The sequence below is a fragment of the Cibotium barometz genome, chromosome 34 (genome assembly GCF_041138505.1).
Source record: "Cibotium barometz isolate CiBa-2024 chromosome 34, ASM4113850v1, whole genome shotgun sequence".
NCBI classification, from domain to species: Eukaryota; Viridiplantae; Streptophyta; class Polypodiopsida; order Cyatheales; family Cibotiaceae; genus Cibotium; species Cibotium barometz.
The window spans coordinates 6,532,073-6,552,371 of NC_141079.1; the positions used below are offsets into that span (position 1 = coordinate 6,532,073).

The 20,299-nt window shown below is 40.2% G+C and overlaps 1 non-coding gene across 1 annotated transcript; it reads left to right on the forward strand.

Moving 5' to 3' along the window:
* Positions 1-1,009: 1,009 nt before the first annotated feature.
* Positions 1,010-1,081, forward strand: TRNAQ-UUG (transfer RNA glutamine (anticodon UUG)). Its single transcript has one exon. It is a non-coding gene; the product is annotated as a tRNA-Gln (tRNA).
* Positions 1,082-20,299: the final 19,218 nt, after the last annotated feature.

The window sequence follows — 20,299 nt, forward strand, 5'->3', positions numbered from 1 at the left end:
TGCAGACCTTGTAGAATTATGACAAATAGCATTGCCTTATTTGCTATTTTACCATATTTTTTTAAGTAAACTCAAGCGCGCAAGCCCACATCCAATCAAGTTGATGAAGAAGTTGGGGCATGATAACAAATGCCATGTAGGATAGAGCTTTCTATCTTGGAGGTGGGAGAAGACCCCAAAAACCTCTTCATGACGTCTTCTCATAAACTTTTTCTAGGGCAATATCTTCCACCCCATTGAATAGGGAAGGCCTTGCCCAAAAGTAGAAGTACTATCAAGAACTCTGAGTACTACAATAATATGGGCATGAAGGATTTATTAATAGGATACATAGATAAGTCGATGGGATTTAGAGCTAAGAAGTTGCAACTCAGAGATGGTAGGGTAAAGGGGGCCACTAAGGAGGTGGGTTCCAAAACCCTCTCATTCATGCTCCAATAAAAGAACACTTTTTAAGACTTAAGGGGTGTGTAACTCAACTGGTAGAACCATCGAGTTCCACGATGAGGACCCGGGTTCGATACCTAAGGGATACACGACGGACGGCAGCACACACGATGCACCCTCCCGATTAAAAAAAAGAATTGTATCAAAATCGGATTTTTGATAATGGGCATAATACTAATTTAATGTAAGCTTTCTAACTCACTTCCGTCCTTAATCCGCCTAGAAAATTACTTCAAATATTTATCAACCATTAAAATTTTTATCACAATTTTTGTGATAGCAAAAGATATGAAAAAGACATGGATTCGATGTAGATTGTTAGCAATACATGTTGTATAATAATTATTATTATAAATTAAGTAATAATATTTAATACATATGTTGTATACTAATTATTATTATAAAGAAGGCGGCAAGTCCTAAAGCTCGATCACATTTAGTGTTCATTTATGAAGCTTACTTAGATAGGGGCCAGGGCGTCCTGTGGTAATCGACGTTTAACAACACGACTGTCTGGAAAAAGAAACAAAATTTAAAGTTTCAGTTTTCGCGCACGTCGTCCGGTTCCGTGGTGTAGTGGTTAGCACTTTGGACTTTGAATCCAACGACCTGGGTTCGAATCCCGGCGGGACCTCTTATTATTTTCAAAATTATGATTTTTTTAAGGCACAATAACGCTTTCAATGTAGAAAAAATATATACATTCTCCCAAGAAAAAAATTGAAAAAGAAAGTTGCGTTCCACGTGAGTGAGTGTGCTTCCAACAATAGAAAATGTTCTTATGTTAGCCAAGTGCTTAAAAAGTACTAGTCCTCAACCCGTTATGTAAGACGGAGGCGAAAGCAGCTCCAACAATGAAGCGTTTGAAATTTTTTTTGGGGACTCAATGTAATTAACCAGCTGATTGCTCCACGTTCCAAGTTTCTTTTTTCTTTTTTGAACGAAACTTGAATTTATATTAGAGAAAAGTCTGATCTTACAAAACCAAGCTTTCTGACTTTGAGAAGTTTAACTCGGCACTAATTCTAGATTCAGAGCGCCGCCTGCACCTCGATGAGGTCCAAAATGTAACGGGACAATTCTTCATCGCTGCTGCAACCATGATTTCCCTCTTTTTAAGCACCAGCTCATCTATACCCTAGCTTGTTGCAATGAAAGCATACATTGAGCAAATTTTTAAATAGTATAGGCTGGACAATGCTGCTATTGAGGTCAAAGTTGATTGTAATTTTATCACGCAGTTCTGTGCTCAAATCTCCTTCAACAAGAGCTTGTGGGTGCCACCTATTCATATCAGAATTCGGTCTTTGACCAAGAAGTTTCCCTAACATTTCCACAATTATATGGAAGAGAAGGAAGTTTCCCTTGACATGGGCTTCTTGTTGGTGGGGGGGTCAAGGGCTCCGCCTGGTTGCATCTCTAGGATGAGAGGTGCTCCTTTATTCGATGTGAGGAGTGATGTGAATGATTCTCTCGGTATGGAGTCTTGGGGTAGGATGCTTCCATCTCCCTTATTTGCTTGGCTCCCTACATGAATGATGATGGGAGGGGATAGCCTCGGGGTCGGAGAAGATTGCATGTTGAGATGAGCTTCCTCAAGAAAGGCTTCCATTTGATAGATAGGGTTTTGTTGCATGGTGGGAAAAGGGGGCTCTTCCGCCACGTGCCATGCCTGCCCCTGCATGCCAGGAGTCTTGTCCATCGCACTTGGGAGAGGTGGCATTGATGTCAAGCGTATGATGAGGAGAGTGAGCAAGTAAAGAAGGAGACTCCAGCAAAAATATCTAAGAGGGGTCGAAACCCTGACTAGAGTTCGTGCTCGCAAGGAACTCAGTCATCCCCTCCTCACGCCAAAAAACCCAAGATTTCTTTTTTGTCTCCTCTCCTTGTCCCAAAGTTGTTCATGGTTAATATGTAATATGTAATATATATATATATAGCTTTCTCTTTAAAAGTGGCCTTTATTTGTCCCATATGAAATTTCATGGGTATAGAGCACATGGGACAAATCAAGGCCACTTTTAAAGAGAAAGATATATATATATATATCATATATATGTATATATAGCAAACAAGGAATAAATTCGAAAGAGCTCTGCAAATAATCTTGAAATATACAAGTGAATGGGTGTGTGCGAGAACAAACCCTTAGCTGGAGATTGTAAAAAGGAGTCCGTAATTGAGTGGGTAGCAGTGAAAAGGTGAGAAGAATTTACTGAATGAGAGAATCAAGGGTAGCATGAGTGAATATAGGGGTGTGGAAAGATTCTAGAAAAAGGTGCCCCATATGTAGGGGAGGTGACACAAATCAAGGAGAAATCAGTGGGATTAGGTGCTTGGCACCTTGTGGATGTAAAAGCTATAAATTGAGACAAACAATTTGCATAATCCAAAAACAAACTCATTCTTGAAAGAGCTATCATGCTACAAAAGCTACTTTTTGGCAATTCATCTATCGAATCTATTAGCTATATTTCCGTCATGCCTGTACATACTAGCATTCTTCGTTCAACTTGCATTAAATAAAAAAATCTGAACACTCCCTTGTGTGTTGTGTAGAATAACCAAATGGAGACTTGGCCGGACACATGCAGTCCATCTTTGGACCTAGATAGCACTCACCCTGACCATCAAGGGGGCTACAGCATTGCACCTTTTCAGACGCACTCTCGATATTTTTATGCCCCAGTGGGTGGATTGCTGTGGAAGACAAATTGTGGAGTTATACTACCAGCAAAACAGACCTAATGAGAACTTGCTGGTTTTTGAGTATCCATGCCTACATTATACTATTAGATTAATTATTCACTAATCTTGCCTTAATCACTTTTTAATTACTTGACTAATCATATTTATTCTTGCAATTGATCCTATATAGCTTATCACATTGCTGCAAATTCAACATGGTATCAGAGCTTAGCTCAGGATTCAACTAATTTTAAAGCTTAATCACCTTGCTAATCATGGATTAGGAGTTAATCTTTATTTTTAGTTATTTTCAACTAATCTTCTACACCCTCAGCTAGTGGAGGGGCTTGATCTCCCTCTAATCCTCACATTAGCTAAAAATCTCTTAGCCACACTTAGGTAGTATCCCCACACATTGGCCTACCCTGACAACTCTTCAAACTACGCATGCTCCCATTTTTTGCGAATTTGCTGGCGACTTTTTTTCTTGAGAAAAACTATAAATTTGTCACATCAAGCCTTGGAATTGGAAGCATTGGAGCTAGCCCAAGAGATTTTTGGGTGTATTGAACACGCTGGTGGCCTCATAATCTTGAAATTCGTCAAGGAGAAGATACATAAAGCTCTGGATCAAATCTACAAGTGACTTTGGTAAAACAGAGAATCAATAGTTGGTCAAATCTTATGTTTTTGGACTTGATCTTCTACTAGACTAACTGATATTGATGCCCTTAAAGGGATTTGAGCTCATTTGAACTCTAAGGCACTAGATCTGGTCTATTTTTTGCACACAAAACAAGGGATAATCTCACTAATTAGGGATTAATTAGCACTAATCACTGTATTTTGATACAATTGATGGTTCAAACTTACCATTGGGTATCTAATACAAATCTCTATCATGTTAGATTGCAATTTGAAGTTGGTTTGATATCCCAACCATCTAGTACAAAACCAACTATCCTTGGCTTTATGCAAGTTTTGGTGTATTCATGCTTATAAACTTGTTGTAATCATCATTAAACACCAAATTGGAGTTGTAAAAGGGTAGAAACTACCCTTGAATCTTGAATTGGATCAAGAGGTAAGACCGCCTTCACATCATCATGAGCATTGCACAAGAAGTAGTTAAATTCAACAGGGAGTAATTCCATACATAACAAACAAAGACCATGTATTTGCTCATGAGGAAGAATCTATGGAGACTAGTTAAGGGAAGAGAGGAATGTCCAACGAAGACTGGGGAGAATGAGTGGAAGATCAGAAATGAGAAAGCATTAGGACTCATTGCACTTAGCTTAAATGATGAAATCATTCACCACATTGCAGGGATACAACAAGCTAAAGATGCATGTAACAAATTATTTGGCACTCAAGAAGCAAAGAATTCAAAGATAAATTTTCTAATGCAATTCTACAAACTTGACATGAAGGAAAGTGAACCTCTAACCACACACTTGAACAAATACAAAAGCATCAAACAACAACGTGCAGCCATTGGGAAGAAAGTAGAAGATGACAAGGCACTAGCCACTGTGTTTCTAAAGAGTGTGGACAAGGGAGAGTATGAGAACATTGTGGCAACCTTAAAGAATGTACCAGATTTGAAGTTGCATGAGATAGAAGGAGCTCTACTAGAGCAAGATAACAAGGTCAAAGAGAAGAAAGGATTGGACCCAACAACTAGAGAGAAGAAAGCATTCTACACCCGAGGAGGCCTCACACAAGAACGAGGACGAGGACGAGGAAGAGGCAGGGGAGGAGGAAGGATCTTCACTTGCCACAACTATGGGAAGCCAGGACACATGGCTAGAGACTGCTACTACAGCAAACCAAATGAAGAAGAATCAGCATTGGCAAACTTCATGGAAGACTCCTAAGATAGTCTCTAAGAGAGAGAGAGAGAGAGAGAGAGAGAGAGAGAGAGAGAGAGAGAGAGAAACCCCACAACCCAATGTAACCTACCCCAATAGAGTAAAACCACCTCTGAGCCACCCCGATGATGTAGGCCATGTGGTAGATGTATGTGCACTTTAGTCAAAGTTACGGGCACTTGTATAGTAGTCTTGAACAAATACAGAGAGAGTGTCAAGGACTAGGAGTTAGGGACTTGAGGCACTGGTCGTGGGCTACCAAGTAAGAGGAAAACTTGGTATAGGGTCCAGGTGTGCTAGAATTATTCACTTGAGGGGAGGTGTTGAAATATGCAAGTGAATGGGTGTGTGCGGGAACAAACCCCTAGCTAGAGACAGTAAAAGGGAGTCCGTAAATGAGTGGGTAGTAGTGAAAAGGTGAGAAGAATCTACTGAATGAGAGAATCAAGGGTAGCATGAGTGAATATAGGGGTGTGGAAATATTCTAGGAAAGGGGAGGTGGCACAAATCAAGGAGAAATTAGTGGGATTAGGAGCTTGGCACCTTGTGGATGTAAAAGCTATAAATTGAGGCATTGGCCTAATGAGAATTTGCTAGTTTTTGAGTATCCATGCCTACATTATCCTATTAGATTAATTGTGCACTAATCTTACCTTAATAACTTTCTAATTACTTGCTAATCATGTTGATTCTTGCATTTGATCCACCATAGCTCATCACATTGCTGCAGATTAAATAGATAACACTGGCTAGTCGAAGGCGCACGAAAGGTTCAAAAAGGCCAAAGAAAAGAAGAAAAAAGTTATTTGTCATTGTCAATGAGTAAGGCTCAATGATGGAACAATCAGGCTCAGAGACAAATATTAATACGGAAGAGGCAAAGAAGGATAAGAAGGGGTTGCAAGTGTGCACTTGCTCTGGGCTTTCAATGAGGGTTTTTTTGCATGAAGCATGGTTTCTTTAATGTTAATCAAGTTTCATAAAGAGGAAAGTTAAGGCCAATTATATATATATATATATATATATATATATATCTTTCTCTTTAAAAGTGGCTTTTATTTGTCCCATGTGCAAATATATATATGTCATATATATATCCATGAAATTCATATATCAATGGAAATTGAAGTTCTTAATTTTCCATGGGACAATAAAGACGACTTTATTTGTCCCATGTGTGAATTAAGAATTTCATGGGTATAGAAATTTCTATTGATATATGAAACTTTAAAATTTTACAAGTATATATATGATATAGGTCAAGGAAACTATGGAACTCAAACAAATCAAAAGAAGGGAGAGATTTGTGCATTTACAAAAGTGAATCCCAATGCCATTTATGCTTGTTGAACCATATTCTTAACTTTGCAATTTGTGTCCATTGGATTTTGATTAGGTTAGATGACATCCAATATGTGCTATGCTTTATATCTATGGTGTGCTCTATTGCCTAATGCCAAGTGCCAAAGTAGTAGATTTTTCTAGCCCACTCCTTTCAAAAAAGTATCCAACCATCCTTGATTTATCTTGATACTTGTGTGACATTGCCAACATAGGGAAGAGTGTATCCAACTTGCAACATCATTCAAACTATCCAATTGTCTACGATTTAACTTAATACTAGTGTAATGTGGTACGTGATAACAATTTATGTACATAGGGAATAATTTTGTAACATGCTTTGAAATGTATTTAAGGTATTATTAAAGCAAAAATTAACTATATAATAACGATTGTGAAAAGATTTGTTTTTGAAACCTTTTTAGGATGATATTTTCCCCCCAACAAGGATTTTCTTCAAAACTTTTTATTTAATAGAAATAAAAAAGTATTTAAATAAAAAACACTAATCACACAATGTAGTCGTGTCTAAAAGGAAGAAAGGCAATATTCTTTGAATATGTGTTCTCTTATTTGATAAACAAAACAAAACAAAGTTTGTTTTAAAAAAAATTTGTTAAGGCCCTTGCAATTCCCCCTCTACTTTATATGCCTTGGTGCTCCGTGAGCCTCTTGATTCTCCCTAAGTAGGCTGCACAAGTGAACTGTCTGACAGGATTTCATCTGCAGAAATGAGCTGCTCTTTGAAATCCTTGATCTTTGTCAAAAAGCTATCCATAGAATCACCTTCGTTCATATGCTCACTCTCCAACTGTTTTCGGAGATAAGCAACACGAGCCTCATTTCTTGCCTGATACAATGTGGCAAGTACATCCCAAGCATCCTTAGAAGTCCTGCAGGAGCGAATATGTGGGATAATGGTACGTTTGACAGACAGCGCAATCAAGGCATGAGCCTGCGCATCTCTACCATCCCAACGAATCTGCTCTGCTGAAAGTGGTGGTTCTCGAACAGCTGCTACAGCACTTGTGCCTGCACCATCATCAACAGTACCTGTTTCTGATGTGTTTGCAGCATTCCCAGCCACAATAGGACGTGCATCAATACCCTGCACAATGTTCCATAACCCCTTTGCTACCAATACATGTCGCATCATATATGCCCACAATGGATAGTTGGTGCCATCCAACTTATCCTCAGCAGCCAACATGCGGAATACATCATTGTTGTCAGCCATGGCCAATGACTGTACTACTAGATGTAAATGCTGTCTGTAAGAGGTAAACCTGTATAAAATCGACCTGTGCTATGTAGCACAGCCCAAAACAGACAAGTGGGCACCTGTCCTGCAGATTTTAATCTTGACAGAAAATCTGCACAGTAGGACGATTTTGCCTGCGCAGTACTTGGAATGCAAAAACGGAGGGCGAAATGACTTCAGATCAAAATTCTGAAATGACCGAGCCCTACGAGCCTTCCCACGGCATATACTAACCTGCAGACGCTCGTGAAACCTCGTCGCAATCGGAGGAGATGAAGCAGCAGGTGCCGGTGATGCTGCCCGGGAGGAGGAAGCCTGCTCTGATACCAATTGTTGGAATTAGGGTTGCAGGAATGCACACACAACTTCAAGAAGATGAGGAAGCTTGAGCACAACACAGTAGTGTATTATGAGTGCCAAAATGAAAGATAACAAGCCCTAGAAGATAATGGGCGTATATACAATGCACGGGGGAAAAAACCTCCTAGTGAGGGAAAAAGTGCCCCGGCGGTCCTAAGTGTGTTCACACACATCACTACTATAATATGGTAACAATAAGAGGCTTCAGTCAACAAGTAGAGGAGGATGACTCATTGTTGGCCCAACTTTTGGGAGGAGATCTTTGAGCTCTATAAGTCCCACCCATCATGGGCCATGATGCTATGGGTTCCATTCACTAGCATGAGGATCAAGTAGTAGTAGAAGTTCTCCAGGAACATATTACAGAGAACAACAAGGAGCTTTGTTGCACTCATCATGTGATAGAGCTGATGGAATTACATCACCAGCACAAGGTCGAGCATAACGACATTACATCACCAACACGTGGTCAAGCTAGCCACCATTCATAATCAGCATGAGCAAGAGCTTGCATCTCTTAGCCTAGTAGGCTTTAGCCAACCAAGGAGGATCTCAGGGAGTTTCAATGCTTGGTTGAGTGGTGTCATTCCATTGGTCATCCTCTCATGTCCTCGGTGCCACTAGTGTTGTAGGTCGGGGGGGGCAAGGCCTCCTTAGAGCACCCATAGGGCTCCTGATTTTTTCATGACATGTATTGGTTGAGGCCATCTTTCGAGTTTATGATCATCATCATTCTATGTTTTTTATGTGATGGCTCACCATCAGCCTGAGATTCTTTTATTTGCACATGTTACCGTTTTTCTTTTCCTTAGCATTGCCTAGATTGTCTCATCAAATGCTTTGCCCTAGAGGTCATGCCGAAAGATGTGTGTTATTTTTATGTTTGGGTTGTCTTGTCGGAGCCAAAGGAATTGTTTCAGGTACGAGTTTATGCCTGCCAGATGCTTTGCCTAGGGGATAAGCTCGCCAGAGGAGTAGATATATCTTCTTATCTCAACATTTACTGTGATGAATGGAGTAGTGGTGGGTGACCTATATATGGCTAGCTAGGTCCTCCACACTCAGTCCTTGTCTCTACCATCTCCAAGCTCCCTGATCTTGCCAGAGGAGTAGGTATATCTTCTTATCTCAGCATTCACCAAGGCGATGAATGGAGTAGTGCCGGGTGATACGAGATGGCTACTCAATCCTCATCTCTACCATCTTTATGAGCTCCCCGACCTCACCTGCCCACCGCCATCATCATTGGTGCTCTTTGAGCTCCCCAACCTCACCAGTTCATCACCATCATTGCCGATGCTCCGAGCTCCCCAACCTTGCCATCCAATGGTCCTCTTTAAGCTCTCCAATCTTGCCAATTGGCCCCACCACTATTTGTGGTGATTATAGATCACCAAGTCTTGATGTGCTCACAAGTCTTTGACCGACTCCAAGAATTCAACTTCGAGATCATGGTGAGACTAGGCAAGGAGCACATCTTAGCAGACCACCTATTAAGGATTCCAAGTGGAGAGCCATTTGTAGAAGAGGGCATATGTGGTGACCTCCCCAATAGCATGTTGTTTGCAATAGTAAATGCCACACCTAGCTGGTACTAGGGATGCTAGGACATTGTCATATGTTCCTCTATCGATGCTAGGGCTAAGAGGAGGTTGCTGGAGTAGACCATACTATGCCAACTTTAGAAAATGGGTAAAGATGTAGTAATAAGGCAATGTGTTAACCTTCGTGAGGTCCCCTTAATTCTAGAAGATGCCCTCAAGACCAAGTGTGGTGGACAAGCACCTGTGCACATCACAATCCAAAAGATTATGTAGTCGTGTCTATGGTGGGGGGATTGTCTTTCTCTCGGATTGTAAGAAACATGTGAAGGAATGTGATGCTTGTCAGAGTATACGGTCCAAACCAAGTAGCGAGAATTATCTTCCCCTACACATCACCCCCTTGGGAGCCCTTTAAGCATGGGACATCAATTTTGTGGGCCCCATCACACCTAAGTCACATTTAGGTAGATGCGGGTACATCTTAGTGATAGAGAGTATGCAAGCAACAAAGTGGAGAAAAGCCAAGGCTACAAGGGATAGCACTACCCTCACAAATCGCCAAGTTCTTATATGAACATATCTTCACTTGGTTTGGTTGGCCCCATTGAGTTGGTCTCAATGACAAGGCTAAGCACTTCATCAATGAGGTAATTGACACCCTCTTGTTGGCCCGTTACCTCCATCATCTCTCATGTGCATATACAATGTGCAAGGTAAAACGAGCAAGTTGAGAGCACAAATAAAATATTGTGCAAGTTGTTGATTTGAGTGGCCAAGGAGAACTCTCACCATTAAAACCAACAAGCCCTTGTTAGGGGTGGCTTAGAAGTTCACGACACAATATGTGCTACCTTTTGTATTCAATGTAGGATCATCTAGAGTGGGAAAGCCTAAAGATTCAAGCTTTTTGGAGCAACCTATACAACTAGACACATGCAACTAGAATTACTAGAAGAAACTTAGTAGCTTGCTTATATGGATAATATCGCGGTGGAGTAATGCCTCCATAGAGCCTAGCACAGCTATCATCTTCATCTACCATAATTATTTAAAGAAGGTGACCTCCTAGCTATATGCTTTACAATTCTAAATACTTAAGAAAAGATAGGAGGAAATTGGTCCATGCATGGTAGGGACCCTTCAAGGTGGTGGCAATCCTTCCCATGGGCATGGTACAGTTAGCTACTCTCTAAGGGGCATTGTTGCCGTTGGTCATGTAAAAAGAAGTATTGGCCCGAGGTAGAGTAGAGATAGAGAAAGTTGGAGCTTTACATTTTTTCCTTTGTAAATTTTCTCACCCCTTCTGACCGCCCAAAGAGCGGAGCTCCTCATCCCGTAGAGGGCTCGGAAGCCCCAAAGGTTTGCTGCCCTTGAGGGCTTGGGGGCCCTAGCTCTTTCCCTCTGAGCTAAAATCTTTCTATCTCCTTTTCTAATTTTTCCCTCCTTTTCTAAGATCACCAAAGTGATGGAGAACTCCAGATTCTTTTTCCCTTATTGATTTTCTTTTTCTTTTTTAATTTAACAAAATAAAGAACCCCCTCTCCTTTTTCACTTTTCATTTTTTTAATTTAACAAAAAAGGAACCCCCCTTTTATCCTTTTCTTTAAATTATAAAAAAGGGGCAGCTCTCTCCCACCCCACCGCGACCACCCCTTACCTCTCATTAACTCTCTCTCCCTCTTTCTCTATCTCCCTTCACTGAATAAAACTCCCCACCCTTATCCACCCCCTTACCTCTCTCTCTCTCTCCCTCTTTCTCTATCTCCCTTCACTGAATAAAACTCCCCACCCTTATCCACCCCCTTACCTCTCTCTCTCTCTCTCTCTCTCTCTCTCTCTCTCTCTCTCTCTCTCTCTCTCTCTCTCTCTCTCTCTCAACTAATCGAACCCCCCACACTTATCCACCCCCTTCACCTCTCTCTCTCTCTCTCTCTCTCTCTCTCTCTCTCTCTCTCTCTCTCTCTCTCTCTCTCTCTCAACTAATCGAACCCCCCACACTTATCCACCCCCTTCACCTCTCTCTCTCTCTCTCTCTCTCTCTCTCTCTCTCTCTCTCTCTCTCTCTCTCTCTCTCTCTCTCTCTCTCTCTCTCTCTCTCTGTAGCCTCCTAGCACTGTCATCATCCTTACCGCATGTGCTCTGCCCCGTCCATTGCTAACCAGTGCCCCATGTGCTTATACCTACCCCCACACACTGTCACCACCCTCGCTCACGCATGCCCTCATCCTGCCACCCCTATAAGCACACTTGCTTAACCTCCCTAGCGCCCACTTGTCCTCTCCACCCTGCCACTTGCTCCTGTCCCCACCCCTATCTACCCTCCCCAGTTGGCCACTCTCTACCATCCACCTGTCGAGCCTCCTCAGCTCACCATGCCCCCTCCAAACCCATCAACCACACACACCTTTTTTACTTGTAATTTTTTATTTTATTAGTATTTCTTTCTTCTTCTTTTTTTAAAGACCCCACCTCTTATTTTTTTCCTTTCCCAAAAAGGGAGGGATTTTTTTTCTTTTATCAATAAAAGGGGAGGTCCTTTTTTTTTAAAGACCCCCCCCTTTTATTTTTTTCTTCCTTAGAAAAACACCACCACCTCCCCTTCCCCCTTTTTGTCTTTCTTTAGAAAATAAAATAGACCCCCTTCTTTGATTATTGTATCTCTTCTTCTCTCTACTAATCAATTTTCTCCTCTTCTTAGGTTGCTTTATTCATCTTCTTGTCATCACCTTTGCATGATAACGCTTCACTTTCTTCTCCGATTTCCTAGCTTTCTCCTCTTGCCATGGTGGATAGTGCCTGCCCCACTCCAATTCCAGTGACGACATCTTGGGCTAGGAGCTTTGGCATTATGCAGGTTTTGATTTCCCCACCTAGAGTGTCTCTCCTTTTTATTAGAACACTTTAGATATTTGGTAGTACTACATTGTGAGGCCATGTACTTATGCCATGGGAACTTTTGCCCCACCAGAGGTTTTTGCCCATGGCCATCTAGGTGTGAACAAGCACCTTAGGGTTAGCTAGGTGTATAACCAACCTCATTCACAGTTTGGGGTTGGTGCTCATTTGTACTTGTAGAGGGCTCTATCTCTCTCCTTTAAGCTTTCCATTCTCTCTCACACTCTACACCCTTGGTTTCTTGTATTTGAGAAGTGTGTGTGTGTGTGTGTGAGTCCGGCACTCCATATGTGAGCCAACAGTGGTATCAGATCAAAGCTTTTTCATAGTTTGTTTTCTAGTTTTCACCTACATTGTGTTCAAGCTTCCCATAGCTTGCTTACAAGCTTCCCACAACTTGTTTTTTTTTTAATCAAGTGGTTTTGTTGCACCTCCCTATCAATCCAAGTTGAGGTGCTGCTTGAAGTTTTCCATTGAAGCTTCCTGTGTGAGCTTTCTCTCCAAACAATGAAGGAGGATTCTTCAAATTCATTCAATACTGAACTCCACATAGTTGGCTCAGCCCAATAGCACTATTATAATCGTCTCTTTAAATGATTCTAGCTACAGTTCAGGCGGTTCCATTTCCTATCATGTGAATCATCGAAATCAGTCGAATCGCTTAGCCACACAGTCCCAGTGATCCAACTTTTCCATTGCTTCACTAGCTGGTGACACATGGTAGATAGAATCGCATGTTTCTCGGATCATTTTTGGGTGTAATCACCCGATTCTATGATCGTTTTTAGATTTTACAAATCAATCTATTTAACTCTTGAATCGTGGATTTCTTAAATACAAATTCCACTTTCTGATCAATTATTCTTGTTATTCTTGTTTTGGAATTGCTATAATTCCTAGTTTAATCAACGATTCTACTTCACCAATCCCATTTTTCTCGCTGATTCTACCTTTTGACAATCCCACTTTGTCTAATCGTTTGATTCCATAAGTCAGATCGTTTTAGTGATCTGTCTTACCCCGGTGATCCGACCCCAACGATTTCACTTTCTTGGATCGTCCGATTCAACCTTTTGGATCGTCTTTGATTCTACTTTCTCGGTGATCCTTCCTCATGATCCTAACTTGACAATTATACTTTTGTGATCATTTGATTATACTCTTTGGGATCGTCCTTCACAGATCGACCAATTCTACTATTTGGGATCGTTTGATTCAGCTTTCTCGGATCATCTAATTCTACTAATAATTTTTAGTAATTTGCAAATTATTCATCATCATCTTCCCTTCTCAAATTCACCAACAATTAGGTATGGCCAATAACTCTAGAAATGATTTCTTTGGTATAGAGGATAATTAGATGGGGTCAAATTACTCCCTATATGGAGTTTTATGGTCAAAAATATCCTTGTTGCAAAGGGTTTATGGGGTCATGTCAATGGCGACAATCCTTGCCCTAGCTTAATTTCTCCTGCTACTCCTCAAAGAGGTCAAGGCCAACATACCTAGTAAAAAGTTTCTCAATTTACTACCAACAACGAAAGAAGATGGGATTCACACCTTGTCAATTAAAAAGTCTTTTTTTTTTTGCACATTCGCTCTTGTAGAACATCCATGCTCCATGCTTTCTTTGAACACTCTAGAAACTATATATCTAGCTAAAAATGATGTAAGGATTGCCTATCTCATAAGGTAACTTGATAATGAAAATATGCAAGAAAAGGATGAACATTTAACAAAATTACAGGAATTGAGAGAGCAACTTCTTAATATTGATGAAGTTCTTGAAAAGGATATGATTAACATCACCCTTTCGTCTTTGCCTAAATCTTATTTAGGTTTGAATACTTAACTTTCTTTGAGAGGCAACACAACCCCTCTTACCTAAAGGAGCTTGTTAGCTTAGGAGATTAAAGGTTTGCAACTTCCACACAATTTTTGGATGGAAGCAGTTCTTTGTGCTACCTATGTGCTGAACAAGTGCCCCACTAAAGCTTTGAAAACTATAACTCCTTATGAGGCTCGGTTCAATTGAAACACATGCATGCTTTTGGTTGTTTGGCATATGCACATGTGCCAACACAAAGCAAAACTAAGCTTGATGACAAGGAAGTGAAATGCATTTTCATTGGTTATAGTGCTGAAAGAAAAGGTCATCATCTCTATAATGCTCTCACAAAGAAGATTCGTATTAATAGGGATGTTATCTATCCACCATTGTGATGGAATTCAATAAGCATGCATATGCCAATTCACTTGATGTGTTTAATGGATTATTACATGTGCTAGTATCTATTGATTCTGAGCAGATTTTGCCTGCTGATTCGTATTTGTTTGTAAGGGGGGAATGCTCAAGGATTTAATGCACCAACTTCAAATCAGCTTGGAAGATGCAGTAAATGTTGAAAGATCAGCAATCAATGAATCTAGGCTTATGCCTAGGTGGGTTAGCAACAAATTGTTTACTCCTTTTTGCAAAGTAGAACTAGATCTAGTGCTCGAACTACTTCTTCACTAGATATTGTTGAGTTTACATTTCTTAGTTCTCTACATGACATTGAAGAGGCTCAAGAAGATCTAAATTGGGTTAAAGCCATGCAGGATGAAATTTATGTCATTCATAAAAATAGTACTTGGGAGGCTCTGCCACTTGGTAAGAAAGCTATTGGTACTAAGTGGGTTTTCAAAGTCAAGAGAAAGGCAGATAGGTCAATTGATAGACTCAAGGCCAGACTTGTTGCAGAAGGTTATGCCTAGTAGTAGAAAGGGATTTATGATGAAACTTTTTCTCCCACTTCCGTATGATCACTATCCGATTTATTAATGCTTTGGTAGCCCATCATGGATGAAAAGTACACCAAATAGACATCAAAGCAATGTTCTTGAATGATGACTTACAAGAAGAAGTTTATATGAGTCAACTTGTTGGATTTTCTCTTGACCAAGTTAGGCAAATCCTCACATAAACTTCTTCCCTGTAAGTCATCATTCAAGAACATTGTTTTGAACACTTCACTTGAAAGTCTACTATGTTTCTTCTCTCTGAACCTGGTTAAAGATAATGCTGTTCAGGATGCTTGTTTAGATCTTACAACAAAATTAATGCAGTGGATAATGGGCTGGCTGAGAGCCTGGGAAGGGCAACAGCTAGAAACTCAGAAAAAGGAGTCAGGTGTTAAGTTGAAAGGCCTCCTATCATGTGTGAAAAGCTCTGCAACGCATGCTGCAAAGATGCTATATCTGAGCCTTAGGAATGACACAGAAAGAGCCCTTCATCATGCGGACTTGGCCAATCATCTGTGCTGGATCTGATCGTCTTCAGCGACTGCGTGGTTGGGTCAAAGGGGGCAATTTCATTCTTGGCTGCTCTAAAACCATGGCTTCCAGATCTTTTTATCTGCATATCGTCTTCAGCAACAGCTATGAACATGGACATATTCAGAGCTGGTGCATCGAATTATAGCCTAGACGATTTGGTGTGTCTTGGTAAGAGATCATCGAGACCCTGGGTTGCTAATTTTGCCAACTCTGTCTTCCAAACCATGGATTTTGAACACGAGAATCAAGTGCCCTCTCCCATGGCAGAAAATGCACATGATATCCCACGAAATTCCCAAGATCCAGGGGAAAGCTCACAGTCCGCTGCTGCAGTTTTTAAGGTGGATCAACAGTCCTTCTCCATAAAATTTCTGAACAAGATCAGCAAGCTGCTAAGAAGGGGAGATCCAATGGTCTTGGAAGGTGTGTCGACTTTGTTCCTTTGGCATGTTGCCATGTCATTGAAGAGTGATGACTATAGTGGTGCAGTTGGTGCTCTGGACATTGTTTGTAGAAGATTTCTGCATCACAAGCTACCTTCAAAGAAAGGTTTTAAAATAAACCTTTCGGAGTCTTCCATAACAGCTTGTGAAGAGATTAGCAAACATGTCGATTCAATGCTGGAGGAGGTCACATCCGGCAGCCAAAGTGAAAGGAAGGCACTTCACAAAGCAAAGGAGCTTGTGCAAAACCTGCTTCTGATACACAGAAGAGTTTGAGAGCTAACATGGTGGGCTTTTCTTGTACCAGGTTTAAACTGGTGTGCTCACATGATGTTAAGCTGGGGCGCATCTGCAATGACAGTTCCCCTCTTGGGCCTTTGTACATTTTTTGCAAGGAGAACTGAACACCTTGTTCATCTTGGCTATGTTGAACACCTCAAAATGAAGAAGCCCTTTTTAATACAAAGCTTGCATCCAACAATAATTTGCTCGTGTCTTATTCTAACTACTAATTTACTAACCTCATCTTCATCCTTTTCTATAATCTTATAACCTTAAGATCAAACCTTAAGATCATGTGAAGAGAAGAAAAGGTTACAAAGCTTGCATCCAACCATAACTTGCACACGTGTCTTATTTTAACTAAGTTATGAAAAGGAACAAACTTTTTTAATTCGTTAGTATATGAATCTTGTGATGGTTTGTTCTCCCTTTGAACTCTATTTTTTCGCTCAATAATTGTAAGTCAAAGACAGTGCTATGGATAAAGAATGGGGTTGTAATATATTGATCTCCACTCTAAGAGTAGGCTTCAATCCAACAATAAATTTTCGCTTTTGGTCCTTTGATCTCACTCTTTCAATGGCTTGTAGGTGGATGAGAATTTGCTAAAACTTGTCCACATATATTTACACAGTATCTTTATCAAGTTGTTGAAGCATGTCTTATTGTTGACGCGCTCTAGCTTTGTAATAAGGTGGCAAGAAATTCTTTTTGATGAGCTTTTTGGAACTCCTTTCAAGTTTTTTACCTTTCGTGTCCTTGCTTGATTACATCTCACCATAATGATGCGCTTTCAACCAAATGATTTGTAGCATACTTAATCTTATCCTTCTTGAAAAATTATTTTACAAAAAAATAATCATCAAGCTGTCTAATCCATGATAACACAGTCTTTGCATCTTCCTTACCATTTAAATTCTGGAATGTAAAAGCTTTACGATTGATTTTCTTTCCTTTTTTGTTGTTCTTGCTTTCCATATGTTGAATGTCTAGTTTAAGTTTAGACAAACTCTTTCCGGGCTTGTTTCTTGCTAGAGATTAGATCCTCCAATTCTATTCTCTTAGCTTGTTTCTCATTTAATCGAGCTTGAATAGATATACGTTGCTCCAAGATAGAAGGTAGTTGTGGGTTTGTCATAATGAGGAATGGAGAAGAAAAAGTAAAATTATAAAAATTTGATAATAATTATGATAAGCAAGAAAATAAGATAGGCGGTATAATACTTATAGCCTTGCTTCGAATTTGATGAATGTATGTTGTACCAATTTTTGCAAAGTGAGAATCAACAATCTTTAAGTGTCAAAGAGTCCATAAGTGGTTTTGTGAGCTCAGTAGAACTCGAGAAAAAGATGTCAAAGAAGCCCAAAATGTGGAGAATCGTGAAGTTCAATTGCTCGTAACCCTTGAGTAAATCTCCAAATAGTAACCCTTGTGAAAAGTTCTTTGAAATTCTTCTCTTTCTTGTACCAAAAGTGAAAACTTTCACATGAATTTATGCTTGAAACCTTGCAAGCTTTTAATATAGCCTTTTATAAGCTTGAGCATTAAACCTTATGGAATTCATATGCTTAGCCTATAGTAGCTAAGGCTTTGGTTTAAGCCTTATAAGCCTTAAGAGCTTTTAATTGTAAAGCTGTTACATTATTGGCCCTCTATGGTCTATTGGGACCATTGTGCCATGCTTGCAATTAGTATCATGAGTGATATCATAATAAATACTACATTGTTAGATGTGATTGGCATATGCTTTACAGGTCTATACTATGTATGCTATGATTGGGTGATGCCATGTGTACGCATGCTAGTGTTGTTAATATTGGTGTTTGATTGCCTCACCTAACATGTTGACTTGTTGAGTATAGGTGATGAGTACGAGGATGCCGAATGAGGCGTCGTACTTGTGCGAGGGTCACCGAACGAGGTGTTGCACGCGCGAGGGTCACCGAACGAGGTGTCGCACGGGTCTTATTTTTGGTTGGCCGCGTGCCATTTATTTGTACTCGAATATTTATGTACACCGATGTGCACAGGTGTATTGCGTGTGAACTAGAGCTTTACTATTATTTTTGGTACACACTAGATGTGTGTGAACTAGAGCTTTACTATTATTTTTGGTACACACCGATGTGCACAGGTGTATTGCGTGTGAACTAGAGCTTTACTATTATTTTTGGTACACACTAGATGTGTGTGAACATCCTCTAGAAGGATTGGTCATTTTTGTAAAAAGTAAAGAGCCCTATTTTTGGCAAAAGCTTTACGTTGGCTCAAGGGCTATATTGGCAATACATGATTAAAATACTCATGTCATGGAAGAAACCAGCACGTATGAGGGGAAGATTTAACTCAACCCTTTGTTGTTGATGGTGATGTCGTCTAAGTTATGTTTTCAAGTCTATGGTTTTATCTCATGTTTATTTTCATATCCATGCTTAATACGTTTGAATCTTTTATTTGTATGGAGTTGATTACTAATTCTTGATTTATGCAATCACTTGTGGTACTTTGATTCTCTTGTATGGCAAAGATCCTGACAGTGGTATCAGAGCCAACCACACTCAAAGAGAAGGTAAAAAGCTCAAAAATTGATGGAGAAATTGGGCAAGAGGCTTCCATGAAGGGCAAAGGCAAAAATCCAAAGATAAAGGCAAAATCCAATGGTTAAAAGCTTTCATGGTTTCAAAAGCTCATCATGAAGGTCTCCAAACCATTTACAAGCCTACAAACCCACGCCTACGTGAGAGAAAATAGTTTTCTATAGAGCAGAGCATCTCTTCCCGATCCAACCGTATACAGAGTGACACAGCATAGGGCAAAACCTCACTTCCTCTTCTTAGTTTTGGAAGAGCTTGAGCATCAGATGAATCTATAATCAACGATGGAGGGCTGAACTCTCACATATGGGCTGCATTGTGCCGATTATACGTGAAGAGATTAGGCTTATAAAGCTTAAACAAGTTTAAGGCTTAACCTTATGAGGTCTTTTCAACCTTTCAAATCTCAAAGCTTTCAAATCTTTCCAATTTCAAACCTTTCAAAGTTTCCAAGCCAAACCAAGGGAGCACATGCACATGGAGGCCCCGGGCTAAATTATGATGGCCTACAGTAAATTTCAGATTTGTTGCTGAAATTAAAATTTTCTTGCCAAGGCTCTCCACAACGCCTTGAGGGGAAAAATTTTAATTGTCAAAGCTCCCGAAAATTCATTTTGCAATTTCAAACAAATCAAAGGCTTCAACAAATTCTCCGACGGCCAAGCAAGTGTGTGTGGTTTTCGATATCTCTCGACGGTATTGTCCGGGAGAATACGAGTATCATCATCGGTGCGCTTGAATCTCGAATCGACTCGACTCTTTGTTGCAAATTTTGGGTTCAACGATAAGTATTATCATCAGTTATCATCTTTTGCTGAATTATTTCTATCATTAATTAATCAACCTCTCTATCTCTCGACTTCATTACTTCTATTATACAATGAATCCGCAACCCCCAACTGTGGAGGAGCAGTTGCTAGCTCTTCAAGCTCAGATTTTAGAGGAGAGGGAAAAGAGGAAGAAGTTGGAGAGGAAGTTGAGAAAGAGGAGTAGAGGGACGGAGTCTATTTCGGGTGATGAGATCTGGCGTACGGTGGAAGCTACTCTTAGAGCCTAGGAGTCCAAAAAGGAAAAGAAGATAAGTCGAAAGGCCTTTTCCTTCCAAAATTATGATGGGAAGAAGGACGCCAAGCTAGTTCTCTCTTGGCTCAGTCAGTTAGATGACTACTTTTTCGAGGAAGACTTCTCTGAAAAAGATAAAGTCAAATGTGCTGCTAATCATCTTATTGAAGGAGCTGCGTTGTGGTGGAA